The sequence below is a fragment of the Lipotes vexillifer genome, unplaced genomic scaffold (assembly GCF_000442215.2).
Source record: "Lipotes vexillifer unplaced genomic scaffold, Lipotes_vexillifer_v1.1 scaffold39, whole genome shotgun sequence".
Classification (NCBI taxonomy): Eukaryota; Metazoa; Chordata; class Mammalia; order Artiodactyla; family Lipotidae; genus Lipotes; species Lipotes vexillifer.
In genome coordinates this window covers 3,777,300-3,797,929 of record NW_006787038.1, presented here as the reverse complement: position 1 = coordinate 3,797,929, position 20,630 = coordinate 3,777,300, and positions in this window count along the sequence as shown.

Genomic DNA, 20,630 nt, shown 5'->3' with positions numbered 1-20,630 from the left:
CTTTCCCCAGCCACGTGACACGGCTCGGACGACCCGGCACCACCGAGACTGCTCGCTGTTCTCCTAGAAGGGCCCTTGGCGGCGCCCGCTGTTTCGTCTCCGCCGGAAGATGACGTCGGCACGCCTATCAGGGAGGCGCGGGCGTCCTTAGGAGGTCGGCGCGCTCTCCGCGGAAGGTGGGCGTCTCTATGGTTAGTTCTCCAGGCCCAGCCGCCATTTTGTACGGGGATCTTGAGCAACAAGCTGCTGGGGGGCGTGGTTCAGAGGCGAGGTCCGGAGAGGCCGGGGTGGGCCGGCTTCTAGTGGACAAGGCTGGAGGAGTGATTCTCCCGGGGGCGTGGGTGGAAGTCGGTTGGGGGAAACAGCGCTCTCGGTTTGTACAGAGGCACGCCGTTAGGGTTGGGGACCGGGACAGGCCATGCTGACTTGCAGGCGAGCCCGTGCGGAGGCGGCCGGCGTGGGAGGGGAGGCTGGCAGTCTCGCCTTGTCTCGGCCCCAGAGAGGCTTGCCCTGACCGCCCGGCGCGCTGCTCACTTTGTTGCCACGCCTGTCTGAGCGGTTGGTTTGCGTCCCCTACCATCCCTCCAGACGATGCTTCACGAGGCAGGGACGCAATTAGTATTTCTTGTGGGATGATTGCATGTCATTTTATGTATGACTCACTTTGTCCTGTGCAACTGACCGAGATGTTGAGTTTCACATGGATCCTGTTTCTCAGGCCAGTTCTTTAAGTGTCATAACGAACCCACTAAAGAAAAAAAGGGGTTGGGATCATTTAAAGTTCTGATGCGTTGAATCAGTGAAGGTTACTCTTAGGTTAGAAAAATTCCTTCACAGGTGGAAAAGAGGACACGGTGAATGTAAAGATTGCTCACCGGTAGAGGCAAGTTCTAGAGCTGACGTGTCCAGTAGGTTAGCCAATAGTCACTAGGAGGTATTGAAACCGATTAAAATTAAATAAGATGAAAAGTGGGTTTCTCATTGACTCTGTCCACATTTCAAGTCCTCAATAACCACACGTAGCTAATGGCTACTTTATTGGTACAGCACATTGCCAGCATCACAGAGAATTACATTGGATCTAGATGGTGGGGCAGGGGAAACTCTCCCTATGTTGGTAATCCAAACCTTGCTAAGTGCTGCTAGGTCATAAGTAATCACATTAGTCCTCCAGACACAGATAATGCTAATGCATTACCAGGCATGAATGTATTTATTAGCATAAGCTCTAGCAACAAATAATAATTGAATGCCTGCAGCATGTAAGGCTTTTGTTTAGGGGATGGAGGGAGTGAAAACTAGTTAACAATTATCTAGTAATTAAGAGCCAGGCAGCTTTACATGCATTCTCTTATGATGCCTGTACAAATTAATGAGGTCGCTGTTATTAACGTCTCCATTTTATAGATGAGGGCACTGAAGTTTATGTCCATGATGACAAAACTACTAAGCCCTGGATCTTTTTGAGGCAGAATAAAACAGTTTTTGCCCTCAAGTACCTTAGAATCCGATATGGGAAAAAGACGTGTTCTAATAAATAGTGTGAGAGAGAATGTGATAAATGTCAGAGGATTCTGAACAAAATCGAGTTAATAAAATCAAGGGAGTGAAAAATAACCTTCCGCTTGTTTTCTGTTTGTTGTTGAAAGAGGAAGAGACCAGGAAGTAAAACTAAGAAGGACAGGTAAAAGTAGGATATCCAGTAATGGAAGCGGGTGAGTGCAGAATGCATACCAGCCAAAAGAGAATAAATGAAATAAGCAAAGGCGTGAGGATTATTTTAATCCTCCAAAAGTGCAAATAAGTCAAACTTCCCTGATTTTAGCTATCTTACCACCCGACAGCCATGCTGTATCAATAACTTGAACTTCAAAGACAAATGCGGTAGTGGGACCAAATGAATCAGACTAATTTACTGATAGGTGTAATTTTAATTGAGCTACTGTACGGTTCTATGTAATTAGATACATAGAATCAGCAATTCATGAAAATGGGTAATGAATCTTTATAGAGCCAAACGAATGTAAAAATTTTTCTTTCTTTGCTAATTCACCAGGGTTTGTAAATCAGCATCTCTGTTGATAGTTTCCTATCAGAGTGATGCGAGTTCTTTCAACCTTGGCTGTCACACTCTTGTTTAGGCTAAGGCTTCCGTGGCGGAGAGTCGTTTTCCAAGCACCATTGCTTCTTGCTGTAGAACCCTTTCCTGTTTGAGTCCTCACTACCAGTTGTGGTTCAAGACTCATTTTGCCACCACTGCTGCCAGCAGGGGGAGACCTGCTCCTTTAAATGCTACACTTAGGGAATTGCAAGTAGGCTTCTTTTCCTTTCTGCCCTCACGGAGTGTCACAGACTGGAGGTCAGAAACTGCACCTCTGCCCAGCCTACTTCATTAAGTTCTTCGCGGCCCTGTCCATGTGACGATTTGAGCTTTCAGTCCTGCATAGCATGCCACAAAGAGTTAACCCTGTGCTGTTTTATTTGGAGATATTTTCAAGTATCCAATCTACTATATAATTTACAATATTTATAAGTAATTCTTTACAACTTATTTTAACATTTAAAGTTGAATTTAAAATTAAAGTTATTTTTAAATTATTTTAAAGTAATTAAAATAGTATAATAACAGTGAAAGTATGCAAAAGATCTAGTTTCAAATCCCAGCTCCTATCGATATCATTTTATAAAAGATGGGGCATTTCAACATCTTCTCTCAGACATAGGAAGGACGATAGGCCATAATCTCACAATTCAAAAATTGAATAATTTCTGCTTTATGAAAAACTCATTGCTATTCTTATTTTAACAATTTTGCCGAGGATCAGTGAAAACATCACTACAAGGACTGGCATCGGTTCTTGGAGTGACAGCTGAGAACCATCTTTTTTTTCTGAACCTTAGTTTGGCCATCTGTAACATAGTTATCCTCTAGTCTGAATCTGGCATCCAGCATTACTGCTGACCACTTCACAGTTTTTTAAGATGATTTGATGGGGCGGTAGGTGTGTGTATGCCCCAGAGTTCCAGCAAGAGGAAAGGGGCTCCAGCCTGTGGGTGGGGAGAGGGACCTACAGGTCCCAGGCTGGCAGAGGCAGAGATGGGTGATAGCAGGATGCATGTTCCTTGTTTCCTTAGCAGCCAAGTGACTGGGCACCCACCAGCCAGGTTAGTTCTTAGCTCATATTTTTAGAGTTATCTAGAAGAGCAGAGACAATAAAAAGGCATTTGGATTACGGTCAGGGTGTTGATATATAGGCACAGGTTTGATTTCAGGGACAATGGAAACCCCTCCCTTATAGCTCTCCATCTTCTTGCCCAAACCTGAAATTCCCTTAAGAATAATTGCTCGACATGCAAATACTCCAGAACCCAAGACAAATTCTCTCATAACAACTGACACAGAGTGCTATTTCCAGACACTGTCCTAAGTGATTTGCCTGGATTTACTTATTTAATCCTCCCACAGTCCTGTGACATGGTTGTGGTATCATTATCCTCTTTTTACAGAGGAGGAAACTAAGGTAAAGAGGCCGTGTCACTTGCCAAGGTGACTGGTGCTAAGTGGTGGAGCCAGGAATTGAATTCCAGAGTCCTTGGTTTTAGCCGCTCTGCGTGTTCAGTGGAAATGGTGCTACCACACCCTTTCCTGCTGCGCTGAGCAGGAGACCAGTGGGGAGCGGAGCTGGAAGGTACAAGCACTTGTGTGGGAAAGGTCACCAGGAATGGAGACTGGGCACTGGAAAGGCAAAGTGCAGAAAACACCTCCATCTGATCCTCTTTCTTTCACTCTGCACGTGGTAGAGATATTTTGTTGTGTGTGACAGGGTATATGCTGATTTCAACCCACATATCTTTCCAAACCACTCAGCAGCTGCCATTTACTTGTTAGATCCCCTATCTAGAATCTTTTTAGTGGAAAGATTTTTAAAGTGTCATCTCCCCCCACTGAATGTGAAGTCTTTGATTTAAACTCACAACTTTTTTCTCTAGATGACTCAGAAAGCTGTTCAGTTGTCCCTTTCCGTAGAACCATTTGATTTTTGACAGAGGTTCTCCTTGGCCTCGTATCTTGCCCAATGGGCTTCTGTCCCATCTGTAAACAGCTTTCGGATCACAGCTGACTTCCCCACCGCGGGCTCGCCCAAAGGCAAGAAATACAGGCCACCACAGCAGAAAGCCAGACGGAGCTGAGGCTTTTCAGTGGAACCTGATGCTCTCTTACTGAGTCCAGGCTCACTCTGCTTGCCGAACGACAAGCCAATGAATCGGAGACGAGGTGCTGAGGCAAGGAATATGACTTTATTCGGAAAGCCGGCAGACCGAGAAGATGGCAGACTAGTGTCTCTGAAAAACCACCTTACCTGGGTCTGGATGCCAGTTTCTTTTATAGAATCAGAGAGGGAGAGGTGGCGAAGAATTAAAGTAAAAAGGCAGAATAGAGAGCGAGAGGTGGTGAGGAAGTAAAGTAAAAGGGCTGTCAGTCTTGCAAACTATCTCCTGGAATGACCAGCCTGGGTGAGGGCATGTGTTAGTTTCTTTTTTCTTGCAGCCATTCACAGGTGGGCAGGGTTCCCTGAGGCAGGCCATTATATATGATTAGAATAACAAAAGCAACAAAAAGCAAAGGTTAAAGTCAAAGAAACACATTGAACATGGAGTCTGATTTAGCTTTTCCCTGTTACAACTCCGGTAATAGAAAGCTGGCTACAGAGCCCAAGATCAGGGGCAGCTTCCACACAGACATTCATTATCCCCGAATTGAACACTTCCCGCCTCTTGTGCCTTAATCCAGACTGGTTTGCATTATAATTTCTTGGGTACCCATCTGTCTCCCCCATTGGAGTCTAAGCTCCTTCAGGGCAGGGATTATACTGAATGTTTTTCTCCCACAAAGCAAGTCCTACATAGTAAGTGTTCAACCAACTTGACATCAGTGGGACCCCAGGTTCCTGAAAATTTAACAGTGGGCTTACCCATCACTGACTGGACTCCAGAGAAGGAAGATGCCACCAGCCAGGAGGGTGAGTGGTTTCTGGGGCCACTGGTGCAAGGGACGAATGGACATCCCCTTTTCTTCTGTTGGTTCCCTGACATGCTCTGCTCTCTCCCACCTCCAGGCCTTTTGCACACGACTGTATGTGTCATGTTGAAAAGATGGAGTGAAGGTAGCTGCCGAAAGGTTTTTGTCCATACTTGTAATTCTGGCAAAGAAATTCCAGAGCCTCTGTTGCTCCTCCTACGTCACCTCACCCCAAGCCCAGTCATTGGAGGGTCTTTTGAGCATTTGCGCAAGAATGCCCTTGCATCCTCCTTCCTCACATTTGATTTGGTTCATGGCTGATTCTATTCGGAATTCCATGAAGACCCTTGTAAAACCTCGTAGTCAGTAGAGATGATGGATGCCGTGGCTTTCCTTTGCAGATGGAGACGTGCCCAGGAACTTCGCAACGAGCACTCCCCTTTCCAGCGCTGGATAGGCAGGGCTGGTGCTTTTGACAGCCTTCACGCCGCAGGGTTGGCCAGCTGGGCTTCAGTCAGCATCTCAACAGGTTGGATAAATCAGGTTGGCACCAGATGTTAGGTTAAAGCCTTGCCCAGTTCTTCATCAAAACTGGTGATTTTATCTCCAACGGATTGCCTGATCCCAGGTCCAAGATCTTAAATCTCAAACAAGAGACTGAAGCAAGTAATTTCCGGAAAAGACTTAAATATGATATTTGTGGGAATAGGTTGTGGGCAAATATTCCTGTTTTATTTATTTATTTATTTATTTTATTTTTGGTTGTGTTGGGTCTTCGTTGCTGCGCGCAGGCTTTCTCTAGTTGCAGCGAGCAGGGACTACTCTTCGTTGCGGTGCGCAGGCTTCTCACTACGGTGGCCTCTCTTGATGCGGAGCACAGGCTCTAGGTGCACAGGCTTCAGTAGTTGTGGCTCGAGGGTTCTAGAGCGCAGGCTCAGTAGTTGCTGCGCACGGGCTTAGTTGCTCCACGGCGTGTGGGATCTTCCTGGACCAGAGCTCGAACCCGTGTCCCTTGCATTGGAAGGCGGATTCTTTTTTTTTTTTTTGGCCTGCGTGGACTCTCTAGTTGTAGCGCATGGGAGTAGTTGCCCCACGGCATGTGGGATCTTAGTTCCCCGACCAGGGTTCAAACCTGCGCCCCCTGCATTGGAAAGCAGATTCTTAACCACTGGACCACCAGGGAAGTCCCGGCAGTCGGATTCTTAACCACTGCGCCACCAGGGAAGCCCTTCTATTTTTTTAAATCTGGGGAGGAGTGGTCCTTTTGAAATTCATATGAAAAAGATGAGTACTCTTAGTCTTCCAAATTTGAAGTGGCATTTAAATTTAAGTTCTTAATGTCAGAGAAGCTTTCAGACATTCCTTATGCATTCATTCTCCAATGCTTTATTGGGTTTTCAGTCTATTTCAAAGACAGGGATGTCAGTACCTACAGTGGAGTGGGGTCTTTACAAGGCAGCTCATTTGCCTAAAATGTCTGGGAAATCATGTCCAAAGAAATTACTAAGAGCATTTTCTTCTGGTATAAAAGAGTATGGTTTGTTCACCCAGAACCTGGGTTTCTTTGAGATGTTAAGTGTCCCTTTTAAGACTTAAAAGGATGCTTTTATCTGGTAAAATTTTCTCCCAGCTGGAGTCATGGGACCCGCTGATCTGGAGGCCTTATTGGATTGACAGCCATCCACATGCTGAACTTCAGGGTTTTTGGTCCCTGGCTTTGTGGACAGGGATAACAGGATCACCCGCAGGATTTACCCACAGGGTAAATCCAAGAAAATTCACCGGATGTCTTGTGCTAATAGTTTAATGAAATCCTCCCTCCAGCACTTTCTGCAGGGCATGGGGATTTTCTCCAGTGTCATCACACTTCAGGAGTGATGTGTCATCCAGGTGTAGGTGTTCTTGGCTGTCCTTTACCTGTTGTCTCCTCATGTCACATATAGCCAAGAAAGCAGATGACAGGTTCCTCTCTATTACATGGGGAATTACCAAGTGGTTGCCTAGCAACTCACACAGCACAATCAACATGGTCTCTGTTGTGGAATGTAGAGTGGTTGACTTGCCTTTCGAGAACGACTGTATTTGCATATTTCTTTTGGTCTTCTGGAAAAATAGGTATGTTTTTCCTGGATTTGAGGCTATTACAATGGCCTTTTGTACTGCTTTACCCTAGTATTCATTTTATAGTAGCCCATTATTGTAAAAAATGACAATGATCTGATTAAATCATTAATACAGCAATTGCTTCGATTAAATTCAATTCTGTAAGCATCTTCCATGTGCCAGATACTATGCTAAATACTGTCAGGAGATATAAGGATGAACAAGTATGGTCCCTGTCTCAGGGAACTTATGTGTTTAATAGATGTGTGTAAATCATTTGTTTACACACGTGAGACAGCTATGATGTGTATGTAAAATAAAGGTATTTTTATTTGGAAGAGTTCCTTTGTGTTTGATCAAAGGACTTTTCACTTTTATTTAGGTTCCTTCCTTTATAGCTTACAGCTGCGATCAGTTCAAAAAGCTGCAAACAGTTTGAAATCACTTTTAAGACAGAGCTCTTATTGGAATCTCAGTAATTAGCAGCTTTTAAACAGCCCTTTTGGAGTATGACACTGCCAGTGTTGTCGGGTGGGATGGTACTGCCCTGTGTCTGTACTGCAGTCTTTCTGCGTAATTGCTGCCCCGGTGTTCACGGTCTCCCCCACCCCCCTCTATTTTACACGTTTCACTTTAAAAGAAGTCCCTTGCTTTTCTTTGTCTACTTTGCAGCAGTGCCATCAGCCTCCCTCCACTTTGGAAGGAGGGACTTTGGAATGTTCCAGATCTTGCACTAAGGAGTCTTTTGATCCCTTGGGCTAAGTTCTTTCCCACTGGGGAGACAATGGCTAGACAGAGCCTGGGGTTTGACTAGCCCCTTTCCCTTGAGTTGATTTCTCTGGGGGATTGGTTTGGCATCTTTTCTTCCTCAGGAAGGTGCCAGGCTGTGGTGTGAAGGATCTGTTCCTGACAACACTGGTGCCTGACCCTGTGCACACTCACTGACTGCCCCTCCTGAGTGGACTGGATCCACAGAGGAAGGAGATAGCTCTTGTGGGTAGCCATACTCTGGCACCAGAATTGTCCCCCCTCCCCCATTTTTGTCAGCACACTTGGCTTCTCTGCTTGGCGTTCCAGATCCCAGGGCGGGACCTGCAGCTTGCTCATCTCTGCCGTCCAATTCCCTCAGATCCTTTGCCATTCTTGAGAAATCATTCAGACCTCCCATCTTCACATAGAGCACCTGACCTTTGCTTGCAGACCCAATGTCAGGCACAAGGAAGGGGACAGAAGGGAGAAGGGGACTGTACGAGACCAGGCATCGTAGAGATGTTTTTCCTGGTGCTTCCTCATTGCGTCCTCATGACAGCTTCCAGTAGCCGCTCACCGCCCATTCCCCAGGTGAAGCTCCAAAGTGTGAACACATACTGCTCTAACGCGTACTGACGTATCCTCCAGTCTCCTAGCAGCTTTTCCCTTATGATCAGACCAACATTTACTGTGTGCTTTGTAACTCCTAAGGGTCAAGGACACATTAAAAGAATAAGACACAGTTTCTACCCCTAGGAAGTTCACAGCTCAGTGTTGTTAAGTGCTGTGATGTAGAACACAGATGGAACTCAGGAAAAGGGTGGGAGTTCAGGAAAAGATATGTAGAGAGCCATTTCAAGATCTGGAAGGTTGACAGACAAGGGAGACCTCTCTATTTACCTTTAAAAATGGGCCTAGAGCAGAGAATCAGTTCCCTTTGATGTTGGGAAATTATTTACTGCTCTAATCTAAATCCTTCACGCTGCAGCCTACCCCCCAGATTCTCTCATTCCAACTTCAGTTGAAATAGCAAAACTCTTTGCCTAATAACCTCGTCACTCAGAAGCCTTTAGCAAATCATATCTGGTGCTCTACCTTAACATAGAAAAGAGTTATTTCTTTTCTTCCCAGCCCCAAACCCTGCAGGTAGACTTCTCCAGCTGCTGCCCTACGATTCCCCCTTATTAGGGCCCTCAGTAGAAGGGTGGGCAGAGGCAGGGCCATCAGCTAGTGGGAGAATTGCTCTTGGAAGGAGTCTGCACCGTAAGCACGTTTCACGGCATCTTCACTAGAGACAGGACGTTTTAGGTCGAATGGCATAGAGAGGAGAATAAAGTGCACCAGCCTGTAGGTGCCAATGAGGCCACACGGGCATCCAGACTAAATTCTATTAGCTTTGAGCCCCTCTTGAAGGTCTGTGGAAGTTTCTACTTATCCTGTGCCCTGCCAACTCTTCCCCAGTTACTTTGGGAGGCCCCTGAGGTGTCTCCCGGAGGAAACAGGGAAGATCCACTATGCTTTCTCAGCGCGACCTCCCACCGATGGTCTACTCTCCACAGCCCCTTAAAAAGGGTACCTCATCAGCACGTGTGTCTTCTGTAAGGACTCTGTTCTTATAGTGGTCACTCCTGTTGCCTGGGCCTGGCATTCTCTCAGGGGGCCACTCTACACCACCAATTTGCCAAAGTGGAGGGCAGGATGGAATAGTGGGGAACAAATAACCTCCTCACTGAATGGCTGTACTTTGTTGCCTGTGTCCCGTAACAGAACTGCTTGTATCTTTAGTTGCTCAAAGTCTTACATGATTACTCCTCTCTCCACTTATCACCCTAACTCTTCCCTCCCGGGGGGCTGGAAATGAGTCTCTCAGGCAGGATGGGGAACGACAGCTCATCAATTCCTTCCATTATTCTTATCTTTCTCCCCAGGAAGCTCTGCACCCAAACCAAACGACTCCCACAAAACAAAATGAATAAAGCTCGAAAACCCTTCTACTTCAATAAAAATAACAAAAATGTGCCAACTGATGCAAATTGATACTGATAACTTGGGGTGAGGGTGGGGCGGGGGACTTGGTGGCATTCTGTAAACTCCATCCCATAGTTTATAAAACCCAAGAGTACTGAGGGTTTGTTGTATAACATGAAAATGAGGTAAAGACTACCCACCCCATTCTTAAAGGCACCTCTTTTTCCATAAGGATATAATGCATGAAAGCTGCTATCTCATGGGCAATCTGTGAGAATGTCATTTAAGAGAAGTTAGCAATGGTTGCAGTCAAATGGGGTTCTTGCTGTACAAGAATTTTCACCGTAGACTAGAAACATCCATCCCTACAAAAAACTAAAAAAACCCAACCAACACAAAACAAACTATTTGTTGGGTTGGCCAAAAGGTTCGTTTGGTTTTAAGTAAAAATAAAAGACATCTTTCATTTCCACGAAGAACTTTATTGAACAACGTATTCACTAACCGAACGAACTTTTATGCCAACCCAATAGCTCCAAGTAATGCAAAAGACAAAAGATAGAAATGGAATTTCCCTGAAAGTAGACTTTGTGGTATGGTGGACAGAGCCCAGGGTGTGGCACTAAAGATGTCAGTCAGATCCAGGCTTTGTCACAACCCAGGGTTCCCTGATTAAGTTCCCTTACCTCGCTGAGCTATTTTTTAGTTCTAAAATGGAGTGATGATAATGTCTGCCTTTCTTTTCAGGGTTGTGAGAATAGGATAGGATAATGTAAGTGAGTGCTTTACAAACTGTAAAGCATTTGTTATTCTCTAAAGGCAAGCTGGAGGAAATCACAGCAGCTGCCACATCCATACGGCTTTTACTAGGCTGGTGGGGTCTTTCCCGGCGTGGCTCTGTGCCCACACATCGTGTGTCTTCAGCACAAATGTGAGGCCTGGAACTGACAACCCATCTTGATACACTGCCTTGTCTTAGGCCCAGCGGAAAACAATCCAGCCTGGTGAGGCCAGTCCTAGAACCAGAGATGATGGAACTGACCGTGACTAGTGAATGTGTGTGCGCTCACTGATGTCAAGCATCCGAGCCTCTTCTCCATCAGAGGCCAACTCTTCTGAACCACTTTCCATCTCAGAATCATTGCTGCATTTTGCCCAACATCATTCTTCATGTCAAGAGCATTGCTGCTTGATGCTGCTTATCTTAAAAGAGTATTTCACTATTATCTTTGGGGATTTTTTTCCAAGGTAGGGACACTCTTTGGGTTTTGATGCTGGCACTTTCTTGATCTTGCCAGAACGATCCTGCATCGTGACTAACACCAGTACCAGGAAAAGCAGAGCCCCTGCCCTTGCCTGGAGTCTACTCACCATTGGCACAAAGATTTATTATGGGGCTTCCCTGGTGGCGCAGTGGTTGAGAGTCCGCCTGCCAATGCAGGGGACACGGGTTCGTGTCCCAGTCTGGGAAGATCCCACATGCCGCGAGACAGCTGGGCCCGTGAGCCATGGCCGCTGAGCCTGCGAGTCCGGAGCCTGTGCTCCGCAACGGGAGAGGCCACAACAGTGAGAGGCCCGCGTACAGCAAAATAAATAAATAAATAAAATAAAAGATTTATTATGATAAAAAAGGAATGCTGTATTGCATCATATCCTTGGAAAGTCCAGCGTGTGTCACTAAATGGTCATGACTTTGGTGTTAACAAAGGTTTTGTGACATGACTGGCCTCCACCAAAGATCTAACCTCAGCGGCAAAGGCTGCTGCAAGTCTAGGCATCCCTCATGCACCTTCCAAACTTTTGGCCAGATCTGTGAACCTAAGTGAAGCTCTGGATATTGGATGATGACTGCAGTTACAGTAGCAGATGGATTAGCTTTTTTTTTCCCTCAAGGATTTGACTTACATTATTTTGATACAAAGGTTCTGTTGACACAGGATCTTGTCCCATTATCTGCCATTTCCCACTCAGAACATTGTCACTTATGCTGTTTCTGTATCATGTGGCCTGTGGCTCACCCATTCACAGCTCCTTTGCTGACTCCTGGCTGGTCTTGCACCAGCCTCCAAGGTGAAAGTCTCAGCCCCGGGGAGAGCCAGCGCGGAGGAAGGGTCCTGTCGCCCTGCAGGTTCCCCCAACTGGTTGCGTTCTAGCGCCCCTAGTCGCACCCCTGCTCTCCAGCCTCTCCTCATCTTCCTGATGTCCACCCCCAAGGTCAAACTTCCAGGCCCACAGTCAGTCCCACGCACCTAGGCGCCTCACCACTCGGTCCGCGGCTGGTGCGAGTCCAAGAGCCTCGCGTACCCGGAGCATCTAGAGGGGTGCGGAGAAAGGGCGTGGCGGGCGAGGGCGTCCCGAGTGCGTCTGCGCAGGCGCGCACAGCACCATGCTCCCTAGGACTTGGGCACAGACCCGTGCTCTGCTATCTAGAGTAACCGGACTCTGCGGCGCCGGGACCTGCCCAAGGTCTGGAAAGCAAGAAAGCAACTCACTTTACACCTTCTTCAAGTGGTGAAAGGAACTGTAGAAACTAGGTTTTATGGTCTAAATATATTCTAAATTCAAAACCCAAATGTTCCGTTATCACTGTTCCTTGTTTAAAAATCCCTTTCAACATTAGCGTTGGCCAACGAGGGTATCAGGGACCAGAAATACATAGGATCTCTATCAAATGAGCACAGAATATCACTTCCACACATTATGCAATTTCCAGAATGGAGGCGAAACCTCAATAAATATCAAATGGTCAAAGGCAAGTGAAGGCTGACACAGAACTTTGTCACTCTGTTCTGAAAAAAAATAATATTATGTGTCCAGTATTTAGTTAACACAATGATGTATCACTACTATTTTCTCCTGGTGGGAGACCTGAAATTATGAAGAGATAGATTTCTGGATCTAAGCAGGAAGAGATGGTGTCTGGCCTGGAGGAAGAATCTTCATGCGCATTGAGGAGACAATAAACAAATACATAAGCAGCTCTTCTCTACCCGTTATTCTGAATTTTCATTGATAAATCACTATATCTCACATGAACTTATGAATTTTTATAATATGTTAATTTTAATTTGTTTATATAGACAAGAGCCTCACAAAAATATTTTCCTGGGGCCTGACTTAAGGGTGCCCACTGCCTGGCCAATGGTGTCATGGATTTTGGAGATATTAGAATATGAAAAAAACTTGCATCTTAAAATAGAGGAAATGCAACAATTTAGTGGCTTAGAAAAGACAGACATTTCTTTCTTTTTCACTTGAGGTACCCATTTCAGGCTAGCAGGAGGCTCTGCTCCACCTGGTCATTCAGGGATCCAGATTCCTCTGCATTTTCCTCTGTCATCCCTTAAGGCATCATTCTCTCTTGTGTGGTCAAACCCTGGGCCTCAGGAAAGTTCATGTTCTGGTTCAAGGGAAGGAGAAAGCGTGTGGATGAGACACCCACTATCTTAAGGCATAGGTCTGGCCATCTCTTCTGTTCCTGTAGTGTTCACTTAGTCTCATGGTCACACCTAACTGCAAGGGAGGCTGGGAAATGCTGTGTGCAGCTGGGCAGCTATGGGCCCAACTGCAAATATGTTACTATGGAAGAAGCGGGGAAAGGTCTTGGTGAAACTCTTGTGGTCTCCATTTCAGGCAGCAATTGAATGAATCTTGTCAGTTGCTAGTTTGTCCTAGAGACACCTAAGAGGGTTTAGTTTGTCACCTGGAAGTTGACTTGGACAGTCATGGCACAGCCTTTGTACTGCCATTCATTGAAGTCCTCCTTGCACTCTCATTACCTCTCACCTTGATGGATGAGCTTCTGAACTTCTTTTTGGTCTAGACTGTGGTAGCGACCTGTTGCTTTTTGTCATCTGGAATCCTTTCACCTGTCCCCTGGTAGTTGTACCCTGATTTTCCTCTTGGGAAACCTCACATTTCCGTCTTTGGTGCCCTGTATGCAGGGTTGACTGTGCTCCGAGATCCGGAGGTGGGCACGTGACTACAGCCTGGCCAACTAGGCCAGCACATTCCCTGGCCATGGCGTTTTGCTTTTGCTTGGTGACGGACTCTTGACCAAATCGGAGCCAAGAAAATGCAATGACGCTTTCGCTAGGACTGCAGAAAGGAAAACACTTCCCATTTTTTCTTCCACAAGTCGCCAACCTAGGAAGATATAGGACTGGAGCGCTGGCAGCCATCTTGCCCCTACAAGAATTCCAAAGCTGGAGCAAAGCAGAATCCAGAATCAAGTCCTGGTGATATTGCTTGAGTCCTGGTTCAAGCTGGGCCTGAGCCAGCAATGTGCCTAAATCCCTGGTCTTCCCAGTTACAAGAGACAGCATCCACCCCTCACCCTTGGTAAATCATTTAGAGTTGCATCCAACAGAGCACTAACTGATACAAGGGCCATGTAGACTTGGTCTCTTTTCTCCTGGAGTGAAAATTCCCTTGAGATACGGGTGGCCCAGCTCTACCCTGGGTCTCCTTAGCTGTCTAGTCATGGAATGAGCACTGCTCCTAGCCAGTCCTTCTCAACCAGGAATGACTTTGGCCTTGAGGACATTTGGCAATGTGTGGAGGCAGTTTTGATTGTCACGTTGGAGGAGGAGTGGGGAGGGGATGCTACTGGCGTCTTGTGCATGGAGGCCAGGCATAGTCCTAAATATCCTACAAGGCACAGGACCACCTCCACAACAAAGAACTATCCAGCCCAAATGCCATTAGTGCTGAAGTTGAAAAGCCCTGCTAACCCCACACGGCGCTCAGTGCTCTGGAGTTACTCCCCAGTGCAAACATGCACTGAGGAAGAGAGGCTCCCAGAAGGGCTGTGTTCTCACCAGAGAAGACCTCATCCTGAGACTCTCCTGGGCTTCTCAGCTCCAGGCCAAGTGACAGCAATTTGTTCATGATTAAGCTCTTCGGGAAACTGATCCAAGAGCGCTGCCATTGGCTGATGGGGGATTGTGACTGTTTCATGGCACCAGGGCCTGGGGGAGAGAGAAATGGGTGGCCTGGTGACAAGGGATTTTATTTAGGGTCTAGCATCTTTTAAAGAGTGTTAGGAGCCCCCTGTCCTACAGACTGTGAAAAACTAGGCTTGTTTAGGTCCTGAAATATCACTGACATCATCAGCACGATAAATGCTTTTTATTGAAATACAGAGAACCAGAGTCGCTACTCCCTGCAGCCTCTGTGCTGGGGAAGACAGGCTTTTCTAGAAGTGCTGACTGTGGAATGCCCCTGCTTTCCAGGCTTTCATCCCCACTTGTGTTCCAGCCCATGCTTCTGCTTGGCTGGGTCCTTGCTGGGAGCTGGAACCTTCCTGGTGGGTGTCTGATCTGCAGGCCTGTGAGCTGAAGACCTGGGACTCTTGCTGCAGAGCCCCAGCTTCTGCCCGGTCCTAGTGCCTAATCTCGAGGGCCCTTCTGTTCAGAGCCTGACTCCTAAAGAAGGAAGGAAGCTTTGGTCCCAAGCTTGGTGCAAGGACAGTGAGAGAGGAGAGACTCACAGGCAGCCTTCTTCTTTTTTTTTAAATAAATTTATTTATTTATTTTTTATTTTTGGCTGCCTTGGTGCTTTGTTGCCGTGTGCAGGCTTTTTCTAGTTGCGGCGAGCGGGGGCTACTCTTCCCTGCGGTGCGCGGGCTTCTCATTGTGGTGGCTTCTCTTGCTGTGAGGCACGGGATCTAGGCGCACAGGCTTCAGTAGTTGTGGCGCACAGGCTTAGCTGCTCTGCGGCACGTGGGATCTTCCCGGACCAGGGCTCGAACCCGTGTCCCCTGCATTGGCAGGTGGATTCTTAACCACTGCGCCACCAGGGAAGCCCCAACCTTCTTTTTTTCAATAATAACAAGACACTTAAAGGACTGATCAGATCACAGCTCCAACATCCGTGGGGAATTTAAATTTTTTTTAGCAAAACTTCCTCCCTTGATGCTCTCTCCTGTCTTTGCTCAGACCCCTCCCTCACTTAGTTGAAGTGCACAAAGCTTTCAGAAAAACAGCTTTTGTTCCCAGGCCAAGCGTATCCTCCCAGGAACCTTTCTGCCAACCTCATACCTCACCTCCCCATCCCAGGGTGAAGTCAGAACACAGCAGGGTGAAGAGTTCAGAGGGTGTGGCTGTTTTGCATGGGGACAAGTTGTCCTTTTTTATTTCCCCCCCTGTTCTTGGTGTCATTTCCAGACACTAGGAAGGAAAAATGAGTAAACATTCCTCAATTTTGGACAAAAGCTGAGACAGACTTTTCTTCAGGAACTTCCCTGTGGATCAAAGCTGTGCCCTGGGGGTGACAAGAGTGGGGAATATAAGGCCCAACTTGCCTTGAGAAAGCTCGAGCTCAGTGAAACCAATCCCTGAACGTGGGATGTAATCAAAATGCAGCTCAGTTTGCACCTCTCACCATCCACTTGAACTTTTCTTTTTGGCCAAGCCATGCCACTTCTGGGATCTTAGCCCGCGGCACTGAGAGCGCAGAGTCCTAATCACTGGACCGCCAGGGAATTCCCTCCACTTGAATTTTTCCATGAAGGAGGCATTTCCCCTTCACCCGCCTTGGATGAAAGCCCAGCTGACCCCATGTCTCTTCTGGTCAGGCTCAGGTGTGGTCATTCTACGTCATAAAATCCACGATCGGTTTAGAGGTCTAAAGCAGCTGGTTATAGATATGACCTGACATGTTCATCTTCCTTCAGAGACCAATCTTCCTCCTTCTGCTCCAAGGTCTGGAGTTGGGGTGCCGGCCTTCAGGGACTGGGCTGTGGGAGGCTTTTGTCTATTTTCTCACCTGACCACCTCTGCTCCCCACATGCTGATGCCTGCAGGGTCTAAGGGGGAGGGGGGAGCAGGGAGAAGAAATGAGGGAACAGAGGAATAGGGCAATTCTTATATGATTGCAAAATCGCCAGCCCTCCGGGCCTGACAGATGGTGAACGCTGTTTCCCGGGGGCTCCCCTGGGTTCTACAGAGGTTCCCGTCTCTGAGGCTCTCTGCTAAGGTTTCTGATCTTCGTCTCTCCTCCGGGTAATGGCTGATGACTTCATCTTCAGCCCCAAGAATCCAGCATCCCCTTCCACCTTCTTCCTGCCCATTAGGAAGTGCTACAGGCGCCTCGCCAGCCCTCTCTCCCCAGAGGCCCCGGGAAGCACTCACAGGGCCCCTGGCCGATCCCAGCGCAGACCGTCCTCTTGGCCCAGGCCCGTGGGGGCCGTTGGCTGTGAATGGCTTTGTGGAAGCCCTCATCACAAGACTTGAGATGGAGGTGGAGCTCTCCACATAGCTTTCCTCTCTTGGACGATTTCTATTTCCAGACCCTTCTGTTCCCCACACTCTGCCCCTTTTATATTCTTGACTGTACGGGGGGCCTAAGTGCTATGCAACTGGTTCTCTATTGTTTCCTTTGTGAATACTGCGCCTGAGGGTGGGTCTCATGCTCAGACTGCCATCTGATCTCCTGGCAGCCAGCCTCCAAGATGGCCCCCCGTTATCCTCACCTACTGATGTTCACCCTCTGTGTGGTCTCCTCCTGCCCTAAACAGGGCTGACCCTTGTAACCAATTGCTACTGAAGAAACGATGGTATGTGACTTCCAAGGCTAGGTCATTGTTGTGGGCCAGCTGTGTACCCCAGAAGGTATATATTGAAGTCCTAACCCTGGCTCATACCTGTGAAGGTGATCTTATTTGGGAGTAGGGTCTTCACACATGTAATTACGGGTTGTAATGGATTAGCTCAGGCCCTAAATCCAGTGACTAGTGTCTTTATAAGAGAGATACAGAACAGACAGACACAGGGGAGAAGGCCGTGAAGTGGGGAGTCTGGATTCTAGTTCCTTCTACTTCCCACGGCTCTTGTGGACCCTTGAACCTGGCTCTCTTCCTGCCTCTGCAGGGTCACGCCACTGAAGGCTTCTCCCTTCAGCATCTCAATGCGCTCCCCCGCCGCCGCGCCTCTCCAGATGAGCGCTGTCCTTTTTCACATATCTGTCTACTAGCAGACCTATGGCCATAATGGCCACTGGCCATGAACATGACTGTTCACATCTATAGCCGCAGCCGGTAACACAGTGTCTGGCACATGGAAGGTGCTCACGGGGAAATGAATAACAGGGACACCTGTGGAGCCCAGTGTTGGAAACATCCCCAGAGAGAATGGCGCTGGGGCCCCTGATCCATTTCAAGTGATGTATGAGGATGAAAAAATGCAGCTCTCTCTGTTTTAGGTTATACTGGGGCCCCAATATAATAAATATGAGTATTAGGTAGCTATTGCTGTATAACACATTTACTCCAATACTTAGTAGCTTCAAACAATAATAAACATCTATTATCTCAGTTTCTGTAGGCCAGGAACTGGGGAAAGGTTTAACTGACTGTTCTGGCTCCAGGCTTCTTTTGTGGTTTGATTGTTTGTTTGTTTGTTTTGTTTTGTTTGGCTGTACCGCACAGGATGCAGGATCTTAGTTCCCTGACCAGGGATCAAACCCATGCTCCCTGCAGTGGAAGTACAGAGTCTTAACCACTGGACCTCCAGGGAAGTCCCAGGCTCCAGGCTTCTTAGGAGGGCTGCAGTCATCTGAAGGTTTGACTGGGGCTGTCGGATCTGCTGCCAAGGAGGCTCACCCACAGGGTGCCAAGCTGGTGCTGGCTTTGACAGAAGGACTCAGATCCTTGCCACGTGGACCTCTCATAGGTCTGCTTGAGTAGCCTCATGACATAGCAGCTGGCTTCCCCCAGGATGAGTGGTTCAAGGGAGAGCAAGGCGGAAGTCACAATATCTCTCATGACCATGTTTGTTTCTTAGGGCTGCCATAACAAAGTACCACAAATGGAGCATTGGCTGGTTCGTGGCACCAGAGTCTCTGCAGATACCTAGAGGCACGGACCTGAATCCTGCCAGGACACTGTTCTTTGCATAATGGGGTCTCTGAGGAAAGATTGGGTCCAAAGTCACAGGATCTTGTGTCTGCTCTGCCAACTTGGTTAAGTCAGTCCCTTCGGGGATCCTTTGAATCACGACCATGAGCTGCTCCCTCTGAAATCGGACAAGCCTAAGGGTGAGAAAGCTGGCCCTCACCTTCATCCTAGCCCTTCTTAGTGGTGGTATTTTCTAAAGAGGCTGAATTAGAATTTGCCACCTATGGAAATCTTCCAGGCTGGCTCCTCCCAAGGTCAGTGGGCACACCCACCCTGCAGATAAGAGTAGCCACCATTTCTGGAGCATCCACTCAACACCAAATGATTTCTCTAACCTTCACAGCACCCTCAAAGCAAGGGATGATTACGCATATTTGGCAGTTCAGGAGAGTGAAATTCAGGAATAAGCCCAAGGTCACATAGCTAATGAGGGACTGAGCTGGGACTCCAGCCCAGGCCTATTGAACCCTAAAGCCCCTCATGTCCACCTGCCTCTCACTGCCCCAGAGGGTGACTCAGGGGCATCCAGTCTGAGGATTCAAGCTGGTGCCCTAGGAATTGGGATTTTTCTCCAGCCTCGAGGGATTACCATGGTGGGTAGACACTGGGGGAAGTGAGGTTGCACAGACTGGTGTTTAAAGAGAATGGGGTCTGATGCCAGATTGCCCAGGTTTGAAACTTAGCTTCCCCTTACGCTCCAAGTCTCTGATTCCTCCTCTGAATGTTGGGGGTCAGAGCACATACCTGCATGGTTTGCTGGGAAGATTAAATGAGATAATGCATGAAATTCATGGCAAAAGTCAACAGCCCTTTACATATTTCCTCTATTAATATTACTGTTGACATTACTCTCTCCATGGCCACTAGATACTTCTATCAGGTCAATATTTGAAAAGGGACAAGTTGAAACGAAACAGGTGTTTAGCTGGAGGCTGATGGAAATGTGTGGCTGGAGGGTTGTTTTCTGGTTTGGGGAAGGATTCTTTCTCAGCTCTAAGACAGCTCCCTGTGAAAGGTGATGAGTGTGATTAATTGCAATCAGCTCCTCTCCACATAATGAAGAAAGTTGAATGTCGTCCTGTGGCTTCCGTCCAGGTGGCTGCAGTTACCCATTGTGTCCACGGAGTGTCGCTATCAATCACGCTTCGACTACCTGTCCACAAACCTAGCTGCTCAGGGCATGGAACTCATTACCAGACCCCCATTAAGGGACGAGATGCTGCCAGGGGCTGAGCATTCTTCAGCAGCACCCTTAGAAGCCCTTCTTAACGCCACAACACCGTGTAGGTAGAAGGTAAGGTGTGGTGGTGAGGAGTGACTTGGCCTAGGTGACCCAGGTGGCTAGTTACAGAGCTCAAAGAGTACCAGGGAGGGTCTTCTGCCTCCCAATTAGGTGTGCAAACTGCCACATTTGTCCTGTGTGTGGAGGCTTGGCAGGGATAGGAGCATGGTTTCTGAGTCTCTGGGGATGGCCACCTCAGGGAATGTGATTTGAAGGTTGGGGGTTCAGGGTGACACTAAAGGTCCTCTGCTCCTTCCCTTGAACCCTAGGTTCTGTTGGGTTGCCGGCTAGCTCTCTGGGCCCTCTAGGCTGCCTTTCTGATGGCTGCTATTCTAATGGCCAGAACAATGACATTAGCAACCTTCATCATTAAACTAGCAGGCGCTCAGAGGGCCAGGCCCCTGCGGGACAGTGCTTGGTCCCAGCTGCTGCTCCTGACCAGAGGGGTGTCTATGGCTCTTGGGGAGCCTGGGCAGTGGCTAACGTGGCGGGGGTGGGTGGGAGAAGACACTGCCCACCAACACTAATTTCTCCATCCAGAGACCTTTTCAGGAGCCTACTCTGTCGTGAGACACAGTGGCGTGAAGCACCAGAGATGCAGGAAGCTAAGG